The sequence below is a fragment of the Aythya ferina genome (assembly GCF_964211825.1).
Source record: "Aythya ferina genome assembly, chromosome: 2".
Classification (NCBI taxonomy): domain Eukaryota; kingdom Metazoa; phylum Chordata; class Aves; order Anseriformes; family Anatidae; genus Aythya; species Aythya ferina.
In genome coordinates, this window is record NC_140297.1 from 100282486 (window position 1) to 100306636 (window position 24151).

The 24151-nt window shown below is 37.2% G+C and overlaps 1 long non-coding RNA gene across 5 annotated transcripts in view; it reads left to right on the forward strand.

The window, feature by feature from the left end:
- LOC311431442 overlaps positions 1-24151 on the forward strand; it is a 63710-nt gene that overhangs the window by 5118 nt on the left and 34441 nt on the right. Inside the window, exon 4 of one of the 5 annotated variants that reach the window (XR_014689431.1) lies at positions 5180-5237. The exons of the other annotated variants lie outside the window; for them this stretch is intronic. This is a non-coding gene — a long non-coding RNA (uncharacterized lncRNA). The remainder of the gene's footprint in view (positions 1-5179; positions 5238-24151) is intronic. 5 annotated transcript variants of the gene reach the window in all.

The following is a 24151-nucleotide window of genomic DNA, read 5'->3' on the forward strand; positions in this document are numbered from 1 at the left end:
AACATTTCATAACTGGGTGATGTTTCAGATTTGTATTTCTTGGTTTTATGACTGCTATCCCATCCAGCAGGCAATTATTTAAATTCATGTTCTGTTCTTTAAGACCTGCTTGCAGACAAATCTTTGTGCAAGTGTTTGCTTTTAATCTGTCTACCTGAAGCTGCCTGGAGGAAGTTGGCAGATGCTAATAGACAGACTTTTCTTTCTGCATGCTACCTAGAATAGGAGGAGAGCTAGCTTAGATGTGGTGTTTCCAAATAAAACAGTTCATAGAATTCAAGAGCACTCAGAGCAGAGATGAATGATGAAAAACTTAAAGGAAACACAGGGGGCAATGGTAACTGTGGAACTGGAAATTAATCTGCTACTATTACTTATTTTAACTCTTCTTAATAAACTTAATCTTCTCAATAAACTGCTGTCAGTACCAGACATCACACTTCTGTAATGATGTTGCAGAAGGCTGAAGATGGTCTCACTCTACAAAAGGAAGGCACAAATTAACTGGAAGTCTTGACTATTAAAAGGAAAAAGCATACAAGTTAAAAATAAAATAAAATAAAATCTTAATAGTGTGTTTGTTACATAAAGCGTTTTAGTGACAGCAGAGAATTAGAACATCTTCAAATTGATTTTTCAATAATGGCATGGAAACATCTCCAGTTTATGCTTTGCTGCTTTGCTTTGCCATTTGTTATGGAATATGTGAAACCAATTTATCAGATTATTTTGATTGTAGATGTAGTTCAGTTAGCTTATCTTTTTTAGAAGATAGCAAAGGACGTTTTTGGCTAGGATGTGGTTGAATAGAGTAGCCAAGAAAAGTTGCATGCCTGACTAATTTTTTTTAGTCAGGTAATAGGGGGGAGTTGTTTCTTTTGTACCTGTCAGGAAAGATGTGGAAGAACAACTAGAGTATGAAGTCTGATTATGAGCACTTGAATGAATGGTACTGCTTAATGAATTAGCTTCTTAGCTAAGTTGACGCACAGTGTTTAGAAGTGTCTGCTGCCCCAAGTGTGAAGTAAAGTCATCCAGCTTACACCTCTTATATTTTAAATGAATTCATTTTAGAGTGGATAACTCAATTTCATTTAAAGTGGATAACTTTAGAAGAAAAAACAAGAAGATTTTAAGGAGCAAGTTTGTTTCCTGATATATTTTTTTGTCGGACTTTTGGTCCATTTTATATTTACTCTGATATTTCTACGTTCCTCACTGATTACATTTTTAAAAGTTTATGTAAATAGGAGAGGATGATTGAAGTAGGAATGAGAAAAGTTGTAAAGCACCTAAAAAATGAATAATTACTATTGTACTAGAAGTTCTAAATACAAAACATACAGAAATGATATTTCATTTCTATCTGTGTTTCTATAAAAGAGACACAATAGTCTTTCCAAACAGTACCTCCACATCTGACAGATGAAAATGTGTCCAATTAGCTTTTATATATATATATATATATATATATATGCTTTTTTTTTTTTTTCTTCTTTTTTTCTTTTCCCTTTTTACAAGATGCTGTCATCACATTGTGTGACAGAATTGGATGCCTGGCAGATACAGAGGCAACCATGCAGTTAGTCAGGTTCATTTTTCCTGTCCTCAATTATGCCTTCAGCAGCGTTTGACAGTTGACAATGTCTACGTGTTATTTAGAATAGCTTTGAGAACAAGAAATTATAAAAGTTACAACTAGAACTGAGAAAATAGTTTCTTCAGTCCTGCACTTTAGGGATGATGGTGCAGTAGTTGATGTATGGTCGTCACCAACCCACATAATGTATGAAAGCTCTCTGTGCCATTCTACTCCTCTCTAATTAGGAGTCACCAGCTGGGTAACCTGTCTTTGAAGTTTGTTTGTTGTCCAGACCACTTCACTTGTGCAGTGAAACCAAGTTCTGTAGTGCCAAAAATAGTAATATTTCTGCATAATTTTGGAGACAATCTTGCCAGCGCTTTCAGAAACTTACAAGAATTTTCAAGAATGGTTTGTTTGCTTGTTTGTTTCTTAATTATCTACAGGATATTTTCGGAAAGGTATTCTTGATTTTCCTGTCCGTCCCCTCCCCATTTTTTTTTTTTTGATTTTTTTTTTTTTTTTCTTCAGGGGCAAGGAGGAGGAATCAATTGTATGGGTCTATTTAGAATGACATTTAGGGAGAGGAGAGAAAAAGTTGCTCTAGCAAACAGCGGAAAACTTTTCTCTCTTTGCTTTATCTCCTGGGCTATACTGGTTGACTAGACAGTCCCTTGCATAATGTTGGTGTTTGGGCAGGGATTTCTCAGAGGTGGGAGAGATAAAGGTACGACAGAAAAGATCAAATAGAATATGAAACCATTGTATGTATCATTTTGTTAACTGTAAGCTGAACAAGAAGTTTGGGCTGTCTTTTGACACCAATCATTCTTTAAAGATTGTTGGCCTGTTGTCACTTATGAGATAAAGTGCTGCATTATTCTTCCCAATTTGCAACATGAAGGGGTGAAGTTAAAATCATAATTCATGATTTTAAAGATTTCACCATAAGTTATAGATTTTCTTAATGTTAGGGGGCTAAGGTTTTTGGTGTTCAGTTCTGCATCTTCCTTGCATATGTAGAGGATAAAAGCGAAGCAACTGCTGAACTCCCCTGAACATTTTCTTCTGAGGTTTTGTAGTTCATTGATATTAAGACACTAGCAAGTCTATCTTGGGCAATCATATAATAAATATAAACAATAAAGTATAAAGCATTTTGTAGATGGCAGCACTGGAAATAGGCTTTGCAAATGGTTGCTTGGAATTTGCTGGATAACCATTGCATGGCATTATGCTTTAGAGATGGTAGTAACTTTCCATTTTCTTTATCAGTGGGATTGTCCTTTGTTGGGGTGAGTTGAAGGCATCCATATTCTTTGACTAGATCTGACCTGTCTGCAATATTGAGTTCAGCCTACTGATTAAATTGGTCTGACTGTGGAGTTCATGGTCTTCAATACAGCTATGCCAGAAGATGTCAGTACTATGCTGTTTCACCACCATCGTTTGGTTCAGTTAACAGTTATGAAAAGCAGAGGTAAGAATTACCAGTGGTATAGTTCTGTCTGCTACATGTGACTAGAGAAGGTGTAAATGAACACCAAACCACTATTTAACCAAAATACCTAATCGAGTACGGTAACTTATAATTATTATTACTTTTTTTTTTTTTTTTCTTAGCATCCTTTTCTAATTGAGTTAAAAAGTCAGAATAATCACTGCAATTACTTGATGATTCTGAGTGTGAGGATATGTGGGCACACTTGGTAATCCTGTCTCGTTATCTTTGTTTTTGTCCTTAAATCATAACTTAATCCCTGTTAAAGGGAAAGTTTTGAAGTGGAAAAGACAAAATCATGTTTGAAGCATTGCATGCTAAAGAAGTGACACACAGAATATTATGCATCTAAATTGGTTTCTTCTAATATAAAAATGCATACGGGTAGAAAACTTTATATTAGCCACAAGTATTGAATCAAATCAGTGAATCTGATGAAGCTGTGCTTGGACCTTTCTCATCAGCACTTCTGTGAACTTCCTCTCCCAGATTTCAGCGTGTGGTTGAGGTGTCATTTGAAAATGGCTCCTCTATGAGGAAAGATGCTCATATACCCTTGTACTTGATGATATGTAGCCTGTTAATAATTAGGTTTATGTACATTTAACATATTTTGCTACCAAAAAATGACAAATAAGGGTTTAGATGTCCGTTCTTTTGCAGCTGATTCCTATGAAAGTAGGATGGTTGCTTATGGCTGTAGTAGGTGGCATTGCATGACATCTGGCTGAGGATATGTTTCACTTTTTTTTTTTTGTTCCCCTAAACTGATGAGGTAGGAAAGAGCAAGTGGAAAATGTGAGAACAATAAGCAAGGTTCTGTAATAAAATGAAGAGTATTCTTGAAAGCAACTGTAATGTATGTGAGAAATGTGTAAGAATTAACACTTGCCTTCCTTTTAAGGTAAAAATATTGGGAAGAGCAGCTGATTACTTTATAGATCTTAAAAAAAAAAAAAAAAAAAAAAAAAAGACACTGAAGACTTGTGCCCTGCGATAAAAGTAAAGGCTTTTTAGGAAAGCTGGGCGTGCTCTATAATTGTAGAATTTTTTGCCTGATTGTAGAATCCCTCACTTGTTTAAGAGAATAAACATTCATGAACTGTAGAGAAACTTGAAGGTGCAGCATTTTGTGCATGTGTGTTTTGAAACAGGGATTGAAAGTCAGTAGAAGAACATCTCTGTTCTCTGCCCTGTTACTGAGTAATGAACTGTTTGCTGAATAGCAGTGGTGAGAGCAGATGGCCACCAGCAGCTCATTCTCCATGAAAATGATGACAGTTTCACAGAAATAAGTATTGGTTTGATTTTTCCTTCTGCACTAGGGAATCATATGTTCTGTATTGTTTATTATTTCTTTGGCTAATGGAAGCTGGTAATGGAAGTACCAAAACATAAATTCCTGAGTTTGTCAGGAGCTTGACAAGATATTCTGTTGGATGAGCCTTCCCAAGATTAAAGACCTCTGAGTGTGGATGGCAGTGCTGTGTTCAGTGCTCTGGCAGTAGATTTTTTTTGTTATTCTCTTATCTGTGGAGAAACATTGCAGACTTAAATGATGAACTCTCTTAATCCTGACTGGACAAGGAATGTCAGTCTTACTAAGACTGTCTGGCTCTTGAGGAGTCTTTGCCTACTATGAAATGGTCAGATTGGTTTGTAATATTACTGGTTCTGTAGCTGTATGTGAAAAAGGGATAAGGCATTCAAATTGGCTTTTTTTATTCTTAAGTAAGAACAAGACAATCCTTTCCTTCACCACTGCTCCAAGTACTGAACCAGAAATATCCTGGGCCTCTTTTTCTCTGCAGCTGGACTTTCTCTGACTTGAAATCTAGCACTTTCTAGAGTTCAGAAGTTTACCTTTGTTCTGTAATTCTTCATGACAGGATCTGCCTTAAGCTGAGGGTCTTGCCTCTGTCTGGTTTGTTCCTCTGGAAGCTCAGCAGTAGGTTGCAGCAGATAGCAGTTATGTTTCTTCTACAAAAACTCAGTCTCACATCATACCTGTTGTATTTGGACAGATTTATGTTGTTCTGTCAAAAATAATCAGAAAAATGCATGGCAATACCGTTATTATTGTTTCTGTCTCATAGGAAAAGCTTGCTTTCTATCAGCTGTAGAGGAAGTTGAACCTGTCCTCATCTCCTTTAGGTGAGTCAATAATAAATCATTGCACAGAAGTGAGGAACAGCTTTTTCTTCCTCACTGGGACCTTTTTCATGTTCCTGTGAATGTGGGCGAAGAGCAAGATAAGCGTCACCTGATTTTTGGTGAGCCATTGGATATATAACAAGGGCCAGGGTATAAGGTGTGGGAGGGTGAGAATCAGGACAGTAACATCTTGGGAGCAGGGACTAGAAGTCTGGCTTCCCATTTAAAGGTCACTTGATCATAAGGCTACAGAACTGGTCTCCTGCTTGTTACTTTCTGGATAGTGGCATTTCTTCCACAGAGGGCTGGTAAGTGTTTGTCTCTCCCATTATAGTGCTGTCAGACTATTTCTTTAATAAGTTGAAGGAGTGGAAGCAATCTGTGAAGCTACCCCAAAGATTCTTGGGGATAAGAGGGATTTCTGTGGCTGCTAGGTATGCGTTAGCTTTCTAATGAGACAAGTACCTTGAAATGTGTAGGTTTTCACAAGAGGTTAATTGACATACTGTGCAGAAGAGGATGACATTGTCAAAAATACATATCAAGTGGTAAAGATATTTTCTTCCTGAAAGTGTAGAGGAAGTGTGAACAATAGTATGTTAAATAGGATAAACATTATTTGCATGCAAAAGCAAACTCAAGGTTTTTTTTTTTTACTGCTCCGCTGAATCAGTGGATTAATGTTTAATTCTGATGAATAAACCCATTAATATATGCATATTTCTTACTGTCTTAGATAAATGAGCTTTTCAGACAATTTTGTTATTCCCTCAGGGGATGGTTTCTACATGCCTGAGTGTTGCTGTAATTAGGTGATGACATAGTATCCCAGTAGCTATTTTTAAGATATGGTACCTCTGTCACTAGACTGTAAGTTTGACTTCTTTGTTTTTAATTTGTGAAAAGGACCTCTTTTGTCTGAAGGAATCGGATGGAACAATTCTGGTCTTTGGGAATATGTAGTATTTAATACCATACCAGTAAGGGAAGAGCAGAACTTAGAGTAACTGCCTATTGCAGCAAAGAACTAAGTACTTCCTAAATTTAGTCGATCTCCTCAATTTGCTTGCCTATCAAAATAATTCAGTTCTTAATTTACCAAAAAGAGACACCACCATACTCTCTAGCTGGCTTTCAAGCAAAAGTTATTGTTTAGAGAAATATCGTGTAAATTTAGGTACACTTGGGAAGCTGAACTTCTCTGTTTAAAATGGTTTGGTAGATGAAAGTACCTGAAACTTAGAGAATGGCACAGTTGATGGTGCTGTCTGTTCTCCATGCTCTTATGTGATAGCTCTTGATGGGAAGTTACTACCAATGCATGGCTCACACCCCATGACATTCCAAACACCTCCAAAGATTGTTTCTTCTATTTAAAAAATAAAACAAAACAGCAGCACTTCATTTAAAATGCAGTCCATATCTCCAACAAATATTTTTCAGTTCTTGAGTTTTAGATAAGGCTTCTATTCAGACTACTGTATTTTAAAAATGGACAAATATCACTTAATTAAAACTACAATGATCATCAGAACTGTATGATCACTGTCCTCAGCAAACTGACACTGTTACTGGTAGTAGCTAATTAGACAGAAGGCAATCACTTCACTGTCAGGATCTTCAGCAGCATTTTTTGTTAAACTCAGATTGTGGTGTTATAGTCCTCGGAATACGTCCCTGTTCATTAAATTATGTGTAATCTTTTGGGATTTCCTAATATACTCTTGTGTGCTTTACATACTATTACTTTTATACACAATCCTGTTGAAGGATTGTTATGAATAATAAATGCTAAAATTATATATTTACCTCAAAGATCTTGGATTTATTCTTCATCTTGGTAGAAGTAATAAGTAATATTGGTCAGGCATAAAGAGCAGAGATTTTGGTAAACAGATGGAGACAGAAGTCTAGCAATTAGATATTAAGGGTTGGAATAAACAGACTCAAGTTCTTGCTCAATTTCAGTCAGAGGAGTGATTTTTCTGCCTCTGGCAAAGAGTAGCTGTTTGAACTTGTGTTTCCCATGAGCCAGGCCTGGATTTAAATATTCTTACAAGTTTACAAAATCTCTTGAGTGCTAGGATAGAACAGAACCTGAGTTTAAGGACTGCCACAAGACCAAATGGCTTTTTATCTGTTTCCATAATATGATATATATGTGATGATATAAGCGTACTATTAAATAACCATTGCTTTAAGTAAAATGTATGACTTGACAGGAATATTGGTATGACTTTTGACTTAGTCTTATATGAAAATTGTAAGCTGAGAAGTTTAAAAGCAGAGAAATAGTCTTGATGCCTTGAGAATAAGCTCTTTTACTATTTTTTTTACAGCTTCACTTATTTTTGTTTTAATTCAATTTCCAGTAAGTGAAACAGCCGTTTTTCAGTCTTACTTCGACAGAAAACAAATAGTGACTCCAGCAAATGAGGTGTATCAATGTGTGAATTGGACACAAAATGTCAACACACAGTTGGCCTTTTTTTTAATTTGTAATTTTCTTTGCCAAAGGAGTGACATTCAGCATTGGCTTCAGTGTTATATCATAGCATGCCCCTGTAGTCATGTCCCAGTGAGATAGGGTTCTAGAATGAAAGATGCAGATTTTTTTTATTATTTTTTTCTTTGAACAGTTTCATGATGTTTTCTATTCTGAGGCTGTGAAATACTGTAAACTAAGCCAAATTAAGTTAATGGCTTGTAGAAGGCTTTCTTACAGGGTGTTTTCAGCAGGGGGGAATATACAGAAAGAAAGGATGCCTCAGTGGCCACAGTGCTGGTGTCAGTTTGGGGGACAGAGGATCATTCAGCTCCCATCGCTGAGGTTTCTCAAGGAATTGTTCTTTCCTCACTACCTCTGCCATTTGAAGGGCATTGAAAATTGAAATCTGAAAGGGCTACAAAGAGCTCAGATGGTTAGCTACTGAAAGTCATGTTAATGCTTCTAGAATCAGTTTTCCCATTGATAGTCCCAGTATTCTGGTGGAGTTCAGAATGGGGTGGTGCAAATGGCCTGAGGTTTAACAGCGTGCATTTGGGGCATAAGGCATTCACTGGCTTTTGTACAAGGGAATGGTGCCACCTGCCACTGCCCAGATAGAAAAGTAACTTGAAATCAGGCCAAAGAAGGAGAGGTCATACAGTCCTGGACAAATCTGGCAGTTCCAAGGCACGTAGCCCTGAATGATAAGCTGGATCATCTATGCTGTCAGTCTTTCAGAATCAATCGTAGGTGCTAAAATGAAGTGCACCCCTGAGCAGTACTAAACTCTGACAGAGCTGTAAATGTTGTATTTTGTTCACTCTTCTATCAGGCTGCAATGACTTTTCTCAAAGTTCACTTCAAAAAACTAGGTTGTTTTTTGAAAGTAGATCTGTGATTAAGCAAAAAAAACCAAAAGGATAAAAAGGATATAAAGGTCGTTAGTTTTTTTTTTTTTGTTGTTTGTTTGTTTTTTTTTATGTTTGTGAAAACATAAACATAACATTTGTTGCTTATGAAAGCAACAAAATTGCTTTCACTGTCTCTCAGCTGCAAGGCTGATGTGCCTCCTACAAGAAACTGCTCTTATAGCAGCTGGCACATGGCACCCCCTTTTTTGGCTTAGATACCTACAATCCCTCTTGACTTACTCACTGAATACTTGTGGTCTGTGTGCTATTTTATTTCCTGGCAAACAAGGGAGCTATGCTTCATATTAACCATGCCAATGGATAGAGGGAAGGATAGTGGAAGAATGTAAAATTTACTTTAGAGAACAGGTTGTGCAGTGTCCCTGACCTTGGGATTTCCTGAGTGCTGGCTGTGTCTGTCATGCATTCTGTGACTCTAAGAATCTGTGTTGCTGAACACATTTGCCATTTAGTTGTTACTTTACTAAATACAAATCTGTTAATTTTAAATTCAATTTAATTTAATTATTCTTTAATTTGCTCAACTCTATTTGCTATTTTGGTCTAAATTGCTATTCTTTAATTCAGCTCAACTAGAAATTGTCTCTATGGCTTTCTCATGTAGAATACACACACACATATGAAAAAATATTGGCCAGCCTATTGAGATTTTTCAGTTGTGTTTTTGTTGTACAGTAATAAATATTATGAAGGCAGCAAGACGGGTTATTTTCCCACTGTTATCCTTCACTGTGCAATAGGGTATGCTGTCATGACCCATTCCCTACCACGTGTACAGATTTCATAGAGTGACTTTCCTAGCATTGCCCTCTTTTGTCCAGCATGTAAAACAGATACTCAGCTGTTTAGGAAACAGTATCCTATTTGTATTTCAAGAAGCATGCTTTATTTATTTATTTATTTAAGCTCAAAAATCTATCTATCTTTTTTTGCCTTGTATCAGATCTCACTCAATTAGAGTGTTTTAGCTTATTTGAGTGTAAAACTATCTGGGTTTGTGCCTAAGTTTATGCATTATCTACTTTTATGTATTTTCAATCCCTGTTGGTGCATAGATCGAGACTTCTTTACACCTTGCGCTTGGATTTGATTAAATTTTATGTACTGACTTATAGCAGTGATGGTCTCTATTCTTTTTAACTTTCCATAATATTTTGTTAAAAAAACGAATTTATTTTTTTTTTCAGTGTTAGTCTGTCTGTTGAAAGGAAAAGAACAATGTAACTGAAATTAACTGAATTCAGGAAAACATTTCAGTTGTTACTTTTGGTTTATTTTGTCTGCTCGGAGAACAGAAGTCTGACAACAGATCTTTGAATAGCTGCCTGACACTTGATAAATGCTTCCAATCCATCTATTTCTATTACATAAAGCAGAAAACTTTATCAGAGCTCCAGAATGATAAGATTTCTTACAAATCATGTTCTTCTCTCTAGTCACACAGTCACACTTCTTGATGTTGACTACAGTAATATAGTTTTGAAAATGCTTTTTTTCGGTGTCATGTTCACTGACTTTCTTCTTAGCGTTTCCTCTTCTAAGTATAGTTTTCATATTTCTTGACCAAGTATCTAAATATACTCACAAGCTTTTTAAAGTTGAGTTAAATCATTTAGAGAGTGAAAGTTAAGTGTTCTGAAAGGTGGCCATTCAAAGGCATGTGGGAGACTTTGTAAACCACTGTGTTTGTAAACCACTTCTTTGTAAACCAATTCTATGGGGAAAGGATCTGCATCTAATTTACTGGAAAGAACTGAGAAGATTTGAACTTGGTTATGTTCTGGACAAGTGAGGACAAATTAGGCCATCATGGCAGAACTAAATACATGTCTTACTTCACTGAATTTCATAGCTGTCTGTGGCTATTAAGATACAGGGGTTCTCTCCCAGAGTCACAGGGAATGCTTCTACTCTGTGGCACACTGTCTTGGTTTGGTCTGAGAAACACGGATGCTTGTATCTCCCTGCAGTTGGAATGAATCGGAAAAGATAAATACCACTTAATATAGCTTCTTTGTGCAGATTTCTTGGCTAAGATTTGGAAGATACTTGGCCCATCTCATGCTGAAATGCTCCAGAATAAGCACTGTGCCGTCTATGGAACAGGACAATAGCTGGACAGATTCTTTTCTGACTCGCTCAAACCCATTCAAGCAGCAGGGTTCACATACTGCTGAGTGAACACGGAGTGAATCTGGCAGCTCTTGGAGAAAGTTAGTGGATTCAATATGCAAGAAAAGTGTGTGTTGTTAAGTATTTGCTGTGTTGGTGACTGTTTCAGTGGCTTTAATTTTATGAAAGGGAGTGTCTCTGTGTGTGCATATGCATGTGGTGTAGAGATGCATAGTTTTGTGTATATAGTTGGGTATGTTGGGTTATAGTTGTATACGTAGGTTATAATTTGTGTGTGGCTTACTGAGGATGCTTGGGATGAATGATGATCTGCTAATGTTCTGGTAAGTTTATTATTTATCCAGCAGAGCAGCTATTGTCTGTTTTGTCAACAAATGACAGTGCTTGGTTTGTGATTCCTTTTTTATCTTCTCATGGCTTGTCAAATTACTTCCAATGGGATACTGATGTTTCAAATCTACAATACCTGCAGAATGCACTGCAAGTACATAAAATTAATCTCTCCTTATGCAGTTGTTTTTCCTTGACTGCAAAACCTTGGTGCTTTCTTGGTGGGAGTCATGCATGTCTGTCTGCTGTTTTTTTATTATTATTATTTTTTATTTTTATTTTATTTCTTACTGAAAAGCTTCAATGCGCATCACACTGGCTCAGAGAACTTGTTGCATTGAATGACCTAAGATGCTGTACTTGTGATACCCGGCAAACTAGACGAGCACAGCATGGACTGCAGAACAAAAACATATGCTGAATTTTGCTGTGAAGACATTTTTTTTTTCTTCATGTAGCTTAGGGAATCTTGAGTAACTGAATAGGAATAATTAAGCAAAGGTAAATCTCCTGAGTATTCAATGATTTGGGGTCTTGTTCCAAAGCTTCTTGAGGTAGTAGAACATTTTCTTGTTTTTTTTTTTTAATAGCTTCTAAAACATTCAGAAGTCTAGCGATTAATTCAATGAGCTGAATTACCCTAAGATCACTGGTATTTCATCTATCTTATTTGAAATTTGACAACTTTTAACAGATAAGAGCTTTGTGTGTGTTGCTTGTACTCTGCTTCTGTTCCTTGGGCGTTGCTAATGCATACTGGAGATAACTGAATGAATGATTGAATGAGCAAAGAGGAAAAGAAATTGTTCATTGTTCTTAGCTACTGCAGTATGCCCCTATGCATGCTTAGCTACTTCTCATCTTCCTAAATCCCTGGGAAATATGTTGCTCAATGCAGTGTCCCAGCATTAGCTGGGAGAGGACAGCCACCAGTGGCAGTGACCAAACTTGCATGTATTGTGTGATCCTTACCAATAGTTTGCTGTTAGGATTGCTGCTTTTCTTCTAGCTTTTTCAGCTGCAGAAGATTTCAGGCATCCACTGCTGCATTGTGTTCTTATTTCTTTCCTTGGTACAATGTGAAAAGATATCTGCAAGAAGATGAAATCGCCCCCAAACAAAATCTGCAATCAGAGCTCCTGTGACAGACTGCTGCAGTTCTGAGCTGTGCCTCAGCATGAATATCCCAGGGTCATGCCACAAGCATGCTGAGCTCTCCTCAGCTGATAATGACACCCACGATTGATGCTGGTTAGTGGGCTTCAAAGCTGTTGTATCCAGTTTTGTCACTACTTTACAGCAAACAGAACTGTGGACTTCTTTATAATAGCTTGACACTTGACATTGTGGTGGTTGAAATTCTAGAAAATTCCCAGAGATTTTCTTTTATTAATTTCCATGTACAGACACAGGTTATTTTAAGCTGCTGAGCTGCCCAGACAGGACAGTTACTTCCTGCAAGACAGAACACTTAAACATTCAAGTAAAACCACTGTGCTAAATGAGTTTCCCAGCCTTTAATGTGAATTTTTGAGAATGTTAAAATTACTGTTAACTGCTGTTCCAGTCTGGTTTTACAGGCTGGATACGGATTGCTTGTGTTACAATATTTGTGGGTCATAACTGAAGTGAATTACTGCCTTATTCTTCTGGATTTAAAATAGGCTAAGTGGCAAAGAGCAAGCAGGCATTAGGGATGGGAGGATGAGGACATAAGACTACATCTGAGAGGTGGCAGCGCTTGCACTTCATGTGAGTAATTCTGTCTCTACTATAAAATCACTTAACAGGGCACAGGAGATTTTTTCTTTGGAGATTTTTGTGCTCAAGGCCATTGACTGGTTATCGTTGAAAACATACATCAGCTATGTCTGCTTGAAATTTCTGTAAAAACTGAAAATTGAAGAAGCTGTTATTGTAATAGTCTCTCTGGAACATGGTTTCTGCTAGTGTGTTTACCTGAATGAAGAGGACGGTACAACTATATGGATAGCTCTGAATATGATAGGAACATTGTTAGACTGCTAACTTCACAAACTTCTTGTAGAGAGGTATTATTTTTATAATTACACTTTTAAGTGTTTAGGAACTAGGTACCAGGATCTCTGTGGGTGGTAGGTGCTAAATAATGCTGAGCCTTCTCTGTACTTCCTTGATCTCAGTCAGTAGCTCCAAGTTCATCCATACTGGTCTTCTGCAGTGCTTGTCTTCTGCCCACTGGAAGGGACTGTTCTGCTCAGAGGAGGTTGTCCTTGCAAATTATCCATCTTTCCTGGTCCCCTTCACCTCCCAGGGGAGTTCTTTACAAGATCCTGTCAAACAGGTACTTTTACAAGCCGAACACAGTTTTTCTGAAGACCGGGTTTTTAATTCTGTGTGTGTTGTGGTTTTTTTTTTTTTTTCTTTTCTCTTGCTCACTCATCTTGGGATCTTAAACTCTGCAGTCTTGTGGTCAGTGCTACTGATGCAGCCCTTGCCCTTTATATCATCAAGCTCTTCCTTGTCTGTGGATAGGAAATCCAACAGAGCAGCTCCTCTGGTTGGTTTGCTGATCACCTGCATCAGGAAATCTAGAAGTCTTCTGGATAGTGTCCAGTGGCATTGGCTTCCCAGCAGATGTTGAAGCGGTTAAAGTCATCTGAAAGTACCAGTGTCTGTGACTGAGGCTTTTTCCTGCTGCCTAAAGAAGGCTTCATCTGCTTGCTCTGGTAGATCAGATCTGTAGCAGACACCTACTGCAACATCACTTGTGCTGGTGTGGTCTTTGGTTCTTACCCACAAACTCTGAAGTACTTCCTTTCATGTCCCAAGATAAAGCTGAATCCACTCAAGACACCCTTTTGCAGTGTGACTCCTCCATGCCTGCCCACCCCATCTTTCCTAGAGACCTTCTTCTGCACCTCTGTGGGAGCTAATTCTCAATCCCAGTAAGGCTGTAACTGTGCAGTGACTTCTGCAAGTCATGCTGTTTCTATAGAAGAAGTGTGAGAATCTCCCCTTTCATGCTTACCCCTAGACACGTTTGCTCTATCCCTTGTGACCCCAGCTTTCCTTCATATTAAAGTAGCTTTCTCCTGGTATGTCTAATTTAAGTTCAAATCTTTTGATTTACTTAAGTAGGGAGAGGAAAGAAGTCCTCAAAATTTAAGCACCCACTCAAATAAATATAAAGCTATGGATTCTGTTTTGCAAACAGGCTTCAATTTTGCGAAGTAGATCCTACAGTTCAGGAAACGTCAAAAGTAAAGCTGTCTCTGAAACTTTTAGTGCTTTCATATGCGCTATAATATGTTTGTGCAACTCTTTCCAGTTGGAACTTTGCCTTGTTTAGATGGACTGCCTAGTGACAGAGACAGCTGTTCATGTTTATTTTCATCCTTGTCCTTAAACAAATGGACTTTCTCATTCTCAATATGCTGGTTTCACAGCCTGTGGTCCATTTGTCTACTAAAGGCCCAAACTACTCTCAAACTGATAAAAATCTGAATCACGTTCATTAACTTCACTGGATTTATTCCAGATTTACAAGGCTATTACAGTAGAATTGTGTTGAAAATAAGGTGCAGATGCTGGCATCTGCAGATAAGGCAAAGAAGCGTGTGATCCATACACTAGGTAGGGCTGGGATAATCTCCCTGAACGTCAGCTCATTTTGACGTGCCCCAGATAATTCTTCCACACTATGAAATAAGAATTCTTAAAATGCTTTTTAATATTGTGAAATATCAGTTCTGGGCAGTCTTGTTTCCATGTATTTGTTAGAAGTTGCTTGGTCTAAATTATGGCAGTGGATTTGAATTGAATTCAGTAGGCTAAATCATGTGCAGGATCATGGATAAGTTGCTCTTTATACATTCAGTTTGCAGCTAGCTTTTGCATCCTTACACCACTTGCTCCCCCATTTGGTCAAGGAGATGACATGTTGGGTAGGTGTGTGGAAACCTGTAGGAAGAGAAAAGATGGAAGGATCTAACTAAGCACTGATAAGTCATTTGCAGTCAAAGAAGAGTTTAGGTTGTATATACAACCATGTATTTGGTTCTGAACTTTTGGATTTTGTTCACATAAGCTTTCATTCAAATTTCTTAGCCATCAGGAACTAGTATCAGTTGAAAGATTAAAAAACAAGTGGCTAACATAAAGGCATTTTTAACTAGCCTACTAGACTACAGTCATGTTTCTTTCCAAGTTTGGTTGATGAGTCACCATCCCTGCAGGTCTTTAAAAGATATTTAGATTTAGAGCTTAGTGATATGGTTTAGTGGAGGACTGGTTAGTGTTAGGTCAGAGGTTGGACGCAGTGATCTTGGAGGTCTTTTCCAACCTAGATGATTCTATGATGTTCTAGCATCATCCCTTTGCAATGTGTGTCTACTATCAGGGCCTAGAGGGCACGTGAGAGCACTGATCATCCTGACCAGTCTCACGTGGGGTCTCCATCCATGGTGAGGAGCTCCAGTCAGAGCTTGGACCTAGACCTGCAGGTAGCAGGTCTACCAGTAGCCCTGGCTGCAGCTGGCCTGACCTGGTGACTGGATGTTGCAGTTTGACCCTTGTCCCAACCCTACCTTGCCTCACGTGATGAACCCCAGCCCCTGCTACTGTCATCAACTTGGCTCTGCTCAGGGCCTGTGGCCACAGCTTGGCTTCCCTTGTGGAGTAGTCCCATGCTTCCTGCTCCCTGTCTTCAGTCCTTTCTCTGTGCTGCTGAGTGTTGAATAAGCTAATGAGAGCTTTGTAAGTTCTTCTAGGCTCAGAGGGAATAGTAACACATCTAGGATAAATGTTTCAAATTAATGAAACCATAATGGTAGAGGTACTAGCAAGAGACTTATTATGCTGGAATAATTTACACATCTATAGCAAGTGTCTGCTAATGTTTTAGTGAAACTTAAGCCTAGATAGGCTTATTACTTCTTTCTTTTCTACAGTTTTCTGTACTACTTGATTTTTATGTGGAGAAAGATTGAGCATCTGCTTCCCAAGACCAATGGAGATTAGGTGAAAGCACACAGAAGTTAATGTTACTTGCACTTGGAGTGTGCACTTCGCAAATGATGTTTTCTTCTCTCAAGACTGTAGAAAAAGATATGTTCTTCCAGTTCCTAATTTATACACGTACATGGATTTTGATGTAAAACTTGTTAAAGAAGTTAGAAGGAGTTATCTTAATGCAGAAATATTGTTCCAGTAAGTATTTAGATAAAAGTTCTTTCTGTCTTGCTCAAGCCCAGCTAGACAGCTTGTGATTTTCTAGTGAAATTACTCCCACTCTGTGGTATAAATGCATTGTGAAAATGCTATTTTATTATAAAAGTGTAATGATAGACTCCTGGATCAAGGGAATTGTCATAAATATTGTTTTGTGTTTTTTCCTCCTTTCTTTCCTTTATCTCTCATTCTGTCAATCTTTTATTCTTAGATAATCTTTAAATATGTATTTGCTGGACAGTGTTTGTAGGTAGTCTTATTATCTTTAATGATCTTACTGCAATATCAGTAATTTTTATTTTTTTATTTTTTGTAGTATTCATGGTGTAATAACAATAGAAAGTCCTTTCAGTCTGTAATCGTGTATTGTCAAAATTCTCTGCAATTCTTGAAAGGTAGGATTAACTTTTTTTTTTAATGCTGTTTCACGGGAACTATATTAACCTGCCTTCCAAATTAGACTGTTTGAATATTTGATTATGTCAGAGAGATAAAAACTCTGCATCTGGAATCTTTGACTTCTTGTTGACAGTTTTTTATTTTTATTTATTTATTTATTTACATTCCAGTTAGCTTTGATATACGCTGTGCAGATGTGCGTCAGGGAAGTAGTTAAAGACCCCAGACAAAACAATGAAGGTTAACCAGAGGTGGCAGCGGAGATGTAGAGCTGACAACAGAAGTAGACTCATACTTCAACCTCTAAGGGTAGTGGTTCCCAAATCAGTAGTGGTAGAGAGCTGGGTGTTACTCTTTTCTGAAGGTTTGCTACCCTTTACAATAAGGAAAACCTTTCCAGGGTAGTAGGAGTTCCAGGACTGTGACAAGGACAAAGCAGTCTCTTTGACTCTAATTAGGATAACACTGGAAAGTTTGGGAGAAGTGGCAGCAGACAGAAGCTGCAGAGCCAAATTCTGAACTCTACTGTTGGGACATCTAGTGTCATTCAGGGAATGTGTAGTAGGTCACATATAATCTTGAGAAATCCTTAAAACAGCTTTACATTTTTCAGGAGGACAAATTACTTAGCTGCACAAGTAGAAAGGGCAAAGACAAATGGCACAAATGATTTATTTAGTCACTGAATATTTCAGAACAGTGTCTCATGGAAACATCAGAAATAATCTCTAGTTAGAAGAAGTGAAAACTGAGAGGTATGTGGTGCCTCCTTTCCCCTGGGGCCTTTTTAAATCATAAGGCAGTAAATTTCTGACACTGGTTCCTGTCTCATTACAGGTCAGAAGAGTGTTCTGGTGGAGTGATGGTATGCTATAGGCTATACCTATGATTATCTGTCTGCAATTATCTACTTTTTAAAATTGTGCAGAACGGAAGATCACCACTTTAACTTTATCTGACAAATGGGCAGTGAATGTTTGCAAGCTGTTAAATTTGAATAAAAGACTTTCTGAGTAAGTAGTTAGTGCGGCTAACACATGGAATTGTCACAGTCTGCTGCAGCTTTTGAGTTCTGTGTATCCCCCAGTGTATTGCTGTAAGCTACAAGACGGACAGAGGTGAAGGGGAGGAGGTGGTTCCTGTAGAACATAATAACATAGTGAAGTGTCCTAATATAGCTGGCAAGTTTGCTTATCTAATGCTATTTAAAGCTAATGAAAGCAGTATTTCATCTTTGGATCAAGGTTTATACATATTCTTACAGTTGTATGGATTGTCAAAGTAATTGATGTACTGCCAAAGCTGCAGTGAGGATACAAATAGATTCTTGTGTGGGTTGGAGTAGATCTTATAGTAATTTCATAGAAATTGGTGTGTGTTAAGAATATTTAGTCCCTTATTCTGGGGTAAAAACAGTCCATTTACTAACGTAGTTTTTGAAGAATATAGATGTTGCTGTTCTGAATAGGGATGGTAATTTATCTAGCCTTGTATTTTGTTGAGATCGATGGCTAAAACTTCAAAGGGAGATGCAGCAATTTCTGAATTTCATTCCTTACACATGATGCTGACAAGCTGCTCTCTACATTTGCATGTGATTCTTAGATTTTGGCCCTTTAATATGTACAAAAATGTGGTCTTTATGATCAACACCTGGTGTGGAAGCTTTGTGGGAAGTAGGGAATGTATTCAAGTATCCTTGCAAGGTACCTAGAGCAAGCTGCAATGCAGCACACTATTAGAAGCCAGCATTTCTTGGATGTCAACACTGTTCCAGTGTTTTTTGTTTTTTGTTTTTGCTGAAGAAAAAAAAAAAAAAAAAGTATTGCAGGGGAAGACTTTAAGACCATAGTATGGTTAAGGACAGAAGTGGGTGCAAATGATCTTACGAAAATGAAAGGAGAAGCTTAGTACATTCAGTGAGTGTTTCTGAAGATGAAATGTATATTTCTTGCTGTTCCTTTGTCTATACAGTTTAAGACACATCCAGTCTGCATTACTAAACTTTTTTAAAAACTGTAAAATACTGGCAAATAAATACTGTTTTATTTGAGGAAAGCCTGTCGTTGATATGTTACTGCTATAGTGCTGCTGTGTAATGTATGTTCTCGTTGATGTTTATAGTCTAGATGGTACACAGATGACTTATTTGCTTAACTTTACTGCTTTGGTATGAGTATGAGTTGTAAACTTAAAATGCATGAAAGAGCAGAAATAAGAACAGTAATATCTTCCTTGTCTATTCTAGTTATTGTGTTTACCATCTAGATTATTTTTTTTCATGCAGTTCTTTTTCAAAGTTTAATTATTGTGGTCCTACTTCCTTGATGGACATACAACATAGATCAAAGAAGTTATACTAAACAAATCTGTAGAAATATTTAGGTGTCTTCTGGATCTTTTAAATTATTTTTTTTTGTTTGTTTGTTTGTTTTTTTTTTTGGGGTGGAGTCTTCCAGGCACTACTAAAGCTATTTTAATAATTGAACTAGGACAGTGCTTTTAGTTTTCTTTGTAGGTACCGTTTTCCAGTTGAGGAGAAGACACACTAATAGCTAATTTAAGTCTGAAAATGGATTTGCTTTTCTTGTTGCCTTTTATGAACCTCACAGAAATTGCCTGTGATCTTTCAAAGGTTGTTAGATGATGGAGAACCACTGAAGTATCAAAACTTGTGGAAGAAGAATCGATTGAAAAACAATTGCGAGATTCTGCCAGTAGATGGTGCAGTTAGTAAAAATATACTGTGGAGACTTTAGACTGAACAAATTTTGAGTTTTGTGATTTCTGACAAGCTTTTTGGCTTTTGAGACAAATGAGCTGAATAGTTTTATTTGTTATTTTCTTCAAGTACGTTAAATTTTGTCACCTGATAATCTCAGCTGTAGAATATAGTGGAAACTATTACTTGTAATATTCCATATTATGAGTTTGGAAGTAAATTTGCAGTTATTCTGCTCAATGGTTATATGTGCTGTTAGGTTAAATCCTCTGTACCCTCTATGAGTAAAATTACACAGATGAGTAATATGATGAAAATAGTCTCTCATACTTGGAGAAAACTTTATGGAGCTTTCCAACTGCACCTTCAGCTTGACCTTTCTGAGACAAGCATGCCACAACTTAGTTGTTTTTTAAATTGGAGATTCACATACCTTAAGGACTAACAGACTGTGGTTAATTTGAGTATTGTCAGAGAACTTCTATGTTCCCTGGAGGAGCTGTAAAAATTGGATGTAAAATTTTTTTTCAACATGATTAAATTGATAAAGACCAGCTTTTTAGCATGGCTGCTAGAGGCTATGCCTAGAAACATTTGGTTGGAAGGATTGGTTTCTGCAATATGACTCAAAAATATTAGACAGCACTATGAAGTGCTAAAACTTCTGCAGTATTCCAGAATCTGACCTTGTAAACAACAGTAATGATGAACCTCATTAAACTGAAATTGTTGTAAAGATTTTCTTTAAAGTCTTAAGTTGACAGAAGTAAAGGTAATATGTCTAACTCTGAGACTCTATAAAGATGAAACTGTAGTTCCCACATATTAATTGACCATTGACATGGATATGCACTCAAATTAATGACTTTATGATAACATAATGAAAAAACCTCACACCATGTAAGAAATTCAACAAAATATTTTATGATGACCTGCATCAATCCTGCAGCCTGTGAAGTATGGTATAATCCTATTGACCATAGAGCAATCGAAGTAAAAACAGGGTTTTTTTGGTGCTTGAGCACAATCTAAAACTTGTAGAGATGGGATCAATAACTGTCCCACTGCTGTGGTTTTGTTTGTTTGAATAACTCTGTGGGTAGTGCTGACTATGTGTTTTGGAAGCATGGCAAACAAGGGAGGAAATTGGAAATAGAAGGGAACAGTAGGAGGTAAAATGGGTGCATTTCTGTAATTCTGGCTAAAAGAAAAATTTTAACTGTCCTGATTGGTTACTTATTTTGCTCAACACTAAGGCCACTATTTTAAAAAGTAATTAGAAGTTGCATGGGTCAATTTTATGCGCCAGGTGAAGCATCTGTATTACAAGCTGTTCTCTCTAGAAATACTGAATTATTGCTTTGCTTTTGAAAAGACCACTGATATAAAGTGCTGCTAATTGAACATTTGAAAATTAAGCAACTCTGTATCAGTAGTATATGGTAAAGTAGTTAAATCTTGATGAATAAACTCATATCATTTTGGCACAAAGTAGCTAGGAATAAAATACTTTTTATTTATTTATTTATTTATTTTATTTTAAGAAAGTTAACCTGCTTTAGAAGAGCCATCTTGCTAGGAAAAAGAGGTTCAAAATAGAAAGCTTTTCATGCTTCATCCGTGAGGCATTGTCTATCCCAGCTCTTCAGTTAACAAATGCTGTGTTTAAAGTCCAGGCAGTGCACCATGTTGTGCTCCCATTTTATATTTGTGAACTAATCTTGCTTTCAGGATTCTTGGTCTCTGCTACCCATTAAGAGTGCTGTCTGCATCCCAAGCCTCTCAGTAAACCATGCCACCTCAAAACTTCCTTGACAGTTGTTTGCAAGCTGCTTAGTAAAAGCTTGCACCTATATGCTGACATTGTGAATCATGGTTTGTAATACCTAAAATGACAGATGAATTGCCTACTACTACTTCCTGAAGTCTTAGCTCCTCCCATCTTATACTGGGATTGTAAAACATACATTTCATTGTGTGCTGTGTTTGCCTGACATCTGGGGGTAACTTGCAAGTACTCTCTATATTAACAGGTTGTGAACCTGATGTTCTCAGAGAACTTAGTGAGCTTTTAACCAAAAAAATTTTTATTTTTTTTTGTTTGTTTTGTTTTTTGTTAACATTGCTTCTGTCATTGTTCCAAAAGAGGCAAGAGGCAATACGTTCTTAATCTTGAATCTTCTCAGCTCTCCATGAGAAGTAGATGTGCTGTTAAGCTCATACGGTTCTTTTAATTAGGCAATTAGCAGTAGAATGACAATGTGAGGAAATCAGGAGTGGAAAAAATAATAGACTTGCCAGGCCTTAACAGTCCATCAGTTACTACAGTAATCTCTTAGTTTCATTCCTTTATGATCTAATATCCTTGGTGGTACTGTCATGTCTATAATTCTGTCCCTATCAGTGAAGCTGTTCAGCCTAATAGATCTGTCCCAGGCAAGCAGTTTTTGCACTGCAGAACATAGATGCTTTGCCTACTCAATGGTCCATGTCGGCTATTAAATAGCAATGCTGGTCTTTTCTGTATAGCTTCTCAGTGAGCAGCTTAAGTTGGTTAGCTTGCATAGTACAACTGTAATAATGTGGTTTGTTTGCTTGTTTTGGGTTACCGGTTGGATCTCTTGATTATCTTTATTTTTGAAAACTGCTTTTCAATATTTGGTACCAATGCAAGCAACAGTGATATTTTTATGGAAGTATATATTGGGTCATATGCCCTTGCTCAGTATATCTTTTTAAGAAATTGGTGTGCAAACTATGACTTTTAAACAGTTTATGTTTCTATTTATTGAATTTTTATTTATTAACCATACGGTATATCTTTCCAGTTGGGAAAAGCTTTGAAGATGGACTGTTTCAGAGTTCATCAGTATTATTTTTAGCTTTTTTTTCCTTTATTTTCTAAAGAGAGAAACTAAAACATATGGTTTGATGGTTTGCTTTTATGAAGTACGTTATTTGACTCTTTGACTTTTTCTGCAGTCTGCTGTGTTACAAAGATGATTAATTGCTCAGGCTATGAGATAGAACTCTTTTAGGAGAACCTTCTTTATCTGATGGAGGCTAAGTTCACTGAGGAAGAGAAAAATACATTGGTACTGGCTTACAAAATGGCAAAATCATTTGTATATTTTAGAGGTAAACATTAGAGAAAAAAAAAAAAAAAAAAAAAAAAAGGAAGCTCTGTTATTGATAATACCAGGACAGGACCAACTTTATATGAACTTAAGACTACTCAGTTACAGTGAGCAATGTGTTGTTTCCTCAAATATTTTTCAGGTAGCTCAAGTATTTTGTGGTTTGAAAGACAAGCTGAACAAATAAACAAAACAATGAGGTAAATCCTGTATGTTGTTTATGAGCTGTTTATTAGACTGAGTTGCCTGGCAATGGGCAGACTTAATTCAAAGTATGTGTACAGTAGACATAATTATGCTTTTATAGTAGTGCATTTGTCTGCAAATTATGCCTCTGGGCCCCCCGTATGACAGCTTGTGCAAAGTCATTCACTGCTGCATGTGAAGATGTCTTGAGGAAGATTATCTCCAGGGAAAGCAGTCTTAATTTGTCTTACTGAGGAAGCATGCTTGTGTCAGGCTTCTAGAGGCAGGTTGCATGGTCATCCTGTTGATCAAACTGGCTTCTCCAGGTCTCATGAAGAGAGGGGCATTTCTTCAGGTAAGTTCCCTTCACAGCTCAGGGAAGCTGCTGGATGGTGGCCAGAGCCAGAAGGAGAAGCCTCCATGGGGAGAAGCCACTCATGATCCTTTCTATGGATTTCCACAAAAGATAGTACTTATTGTGAATGGAGGGCCCAGCTGCTTCTGCTAAGAGGTACAGATAATCTTCAGAAAGCCAAAGCAGACAAGACTGTTTGCATTCTCTTCTGAGCTTAGATGCTGTCTGGACGTCGGATAACGAGTGCCATTTTTTGAGGATTTGCTTTAGTCTAGGGGTTACATGGACAGCAAAATCTCTCAAAGATCTTAATGACCTATATGATAAATAAAGCATTAGAGGCCAATCCTAACTTGTGTTGTAGCCTAGAGGCATAAAAAAAAAATCTTTATCTTATCCTCTCTTCTTCAAAGGATGGCCTGTGTGAATACCCTTTTTCCCCTCCCTGATTTCACTGTATACATCCTTCTGTAGTGAGTATGAACAGATGGGGTGGACTGGCATAGGCTGAGATTTCAACAGTTAATTCTTCTGTAACACAGAATGGGAATAGATCCATCTTCTTTATCAACTGTGAGAATGCCTCTTTCATGGTGCTGACAAAATTGAGTTCATCTGAAGGTTCTCATTTAAACAGGGGGGTTTTCTCTGATTTGATTCTTCTCCAAAGCCAGTCCTACTTTATGTTTGTGTCGAAAGCTGCAGTAGCTTAATGATTATCTCTAAGCTAGGGTGAACTGAGCCTCTTGTGTGGTTGCATATGGCAGTGTTAGAGCTGATCTAAATCCAGTTGATTTCACTGGCTGGGATGAGGAAATTTGAGGGGAAATCTTATGAGGAAGGAAAATCCTTTTCCTTCTGTCTTTCTTTCTGTCTCTTTCTCTGTTAGATTTTGAGACAAAATGCATAGCTTTTGGGTCTGTATATTTCTGCAAAATTACTGCTTTCTGTTGTAAGTTGTTTCTTGTAGATGAAAAATACAAGAAGGAATTTGGGGTCAGTCTAGGCTAAAAAGAAACAA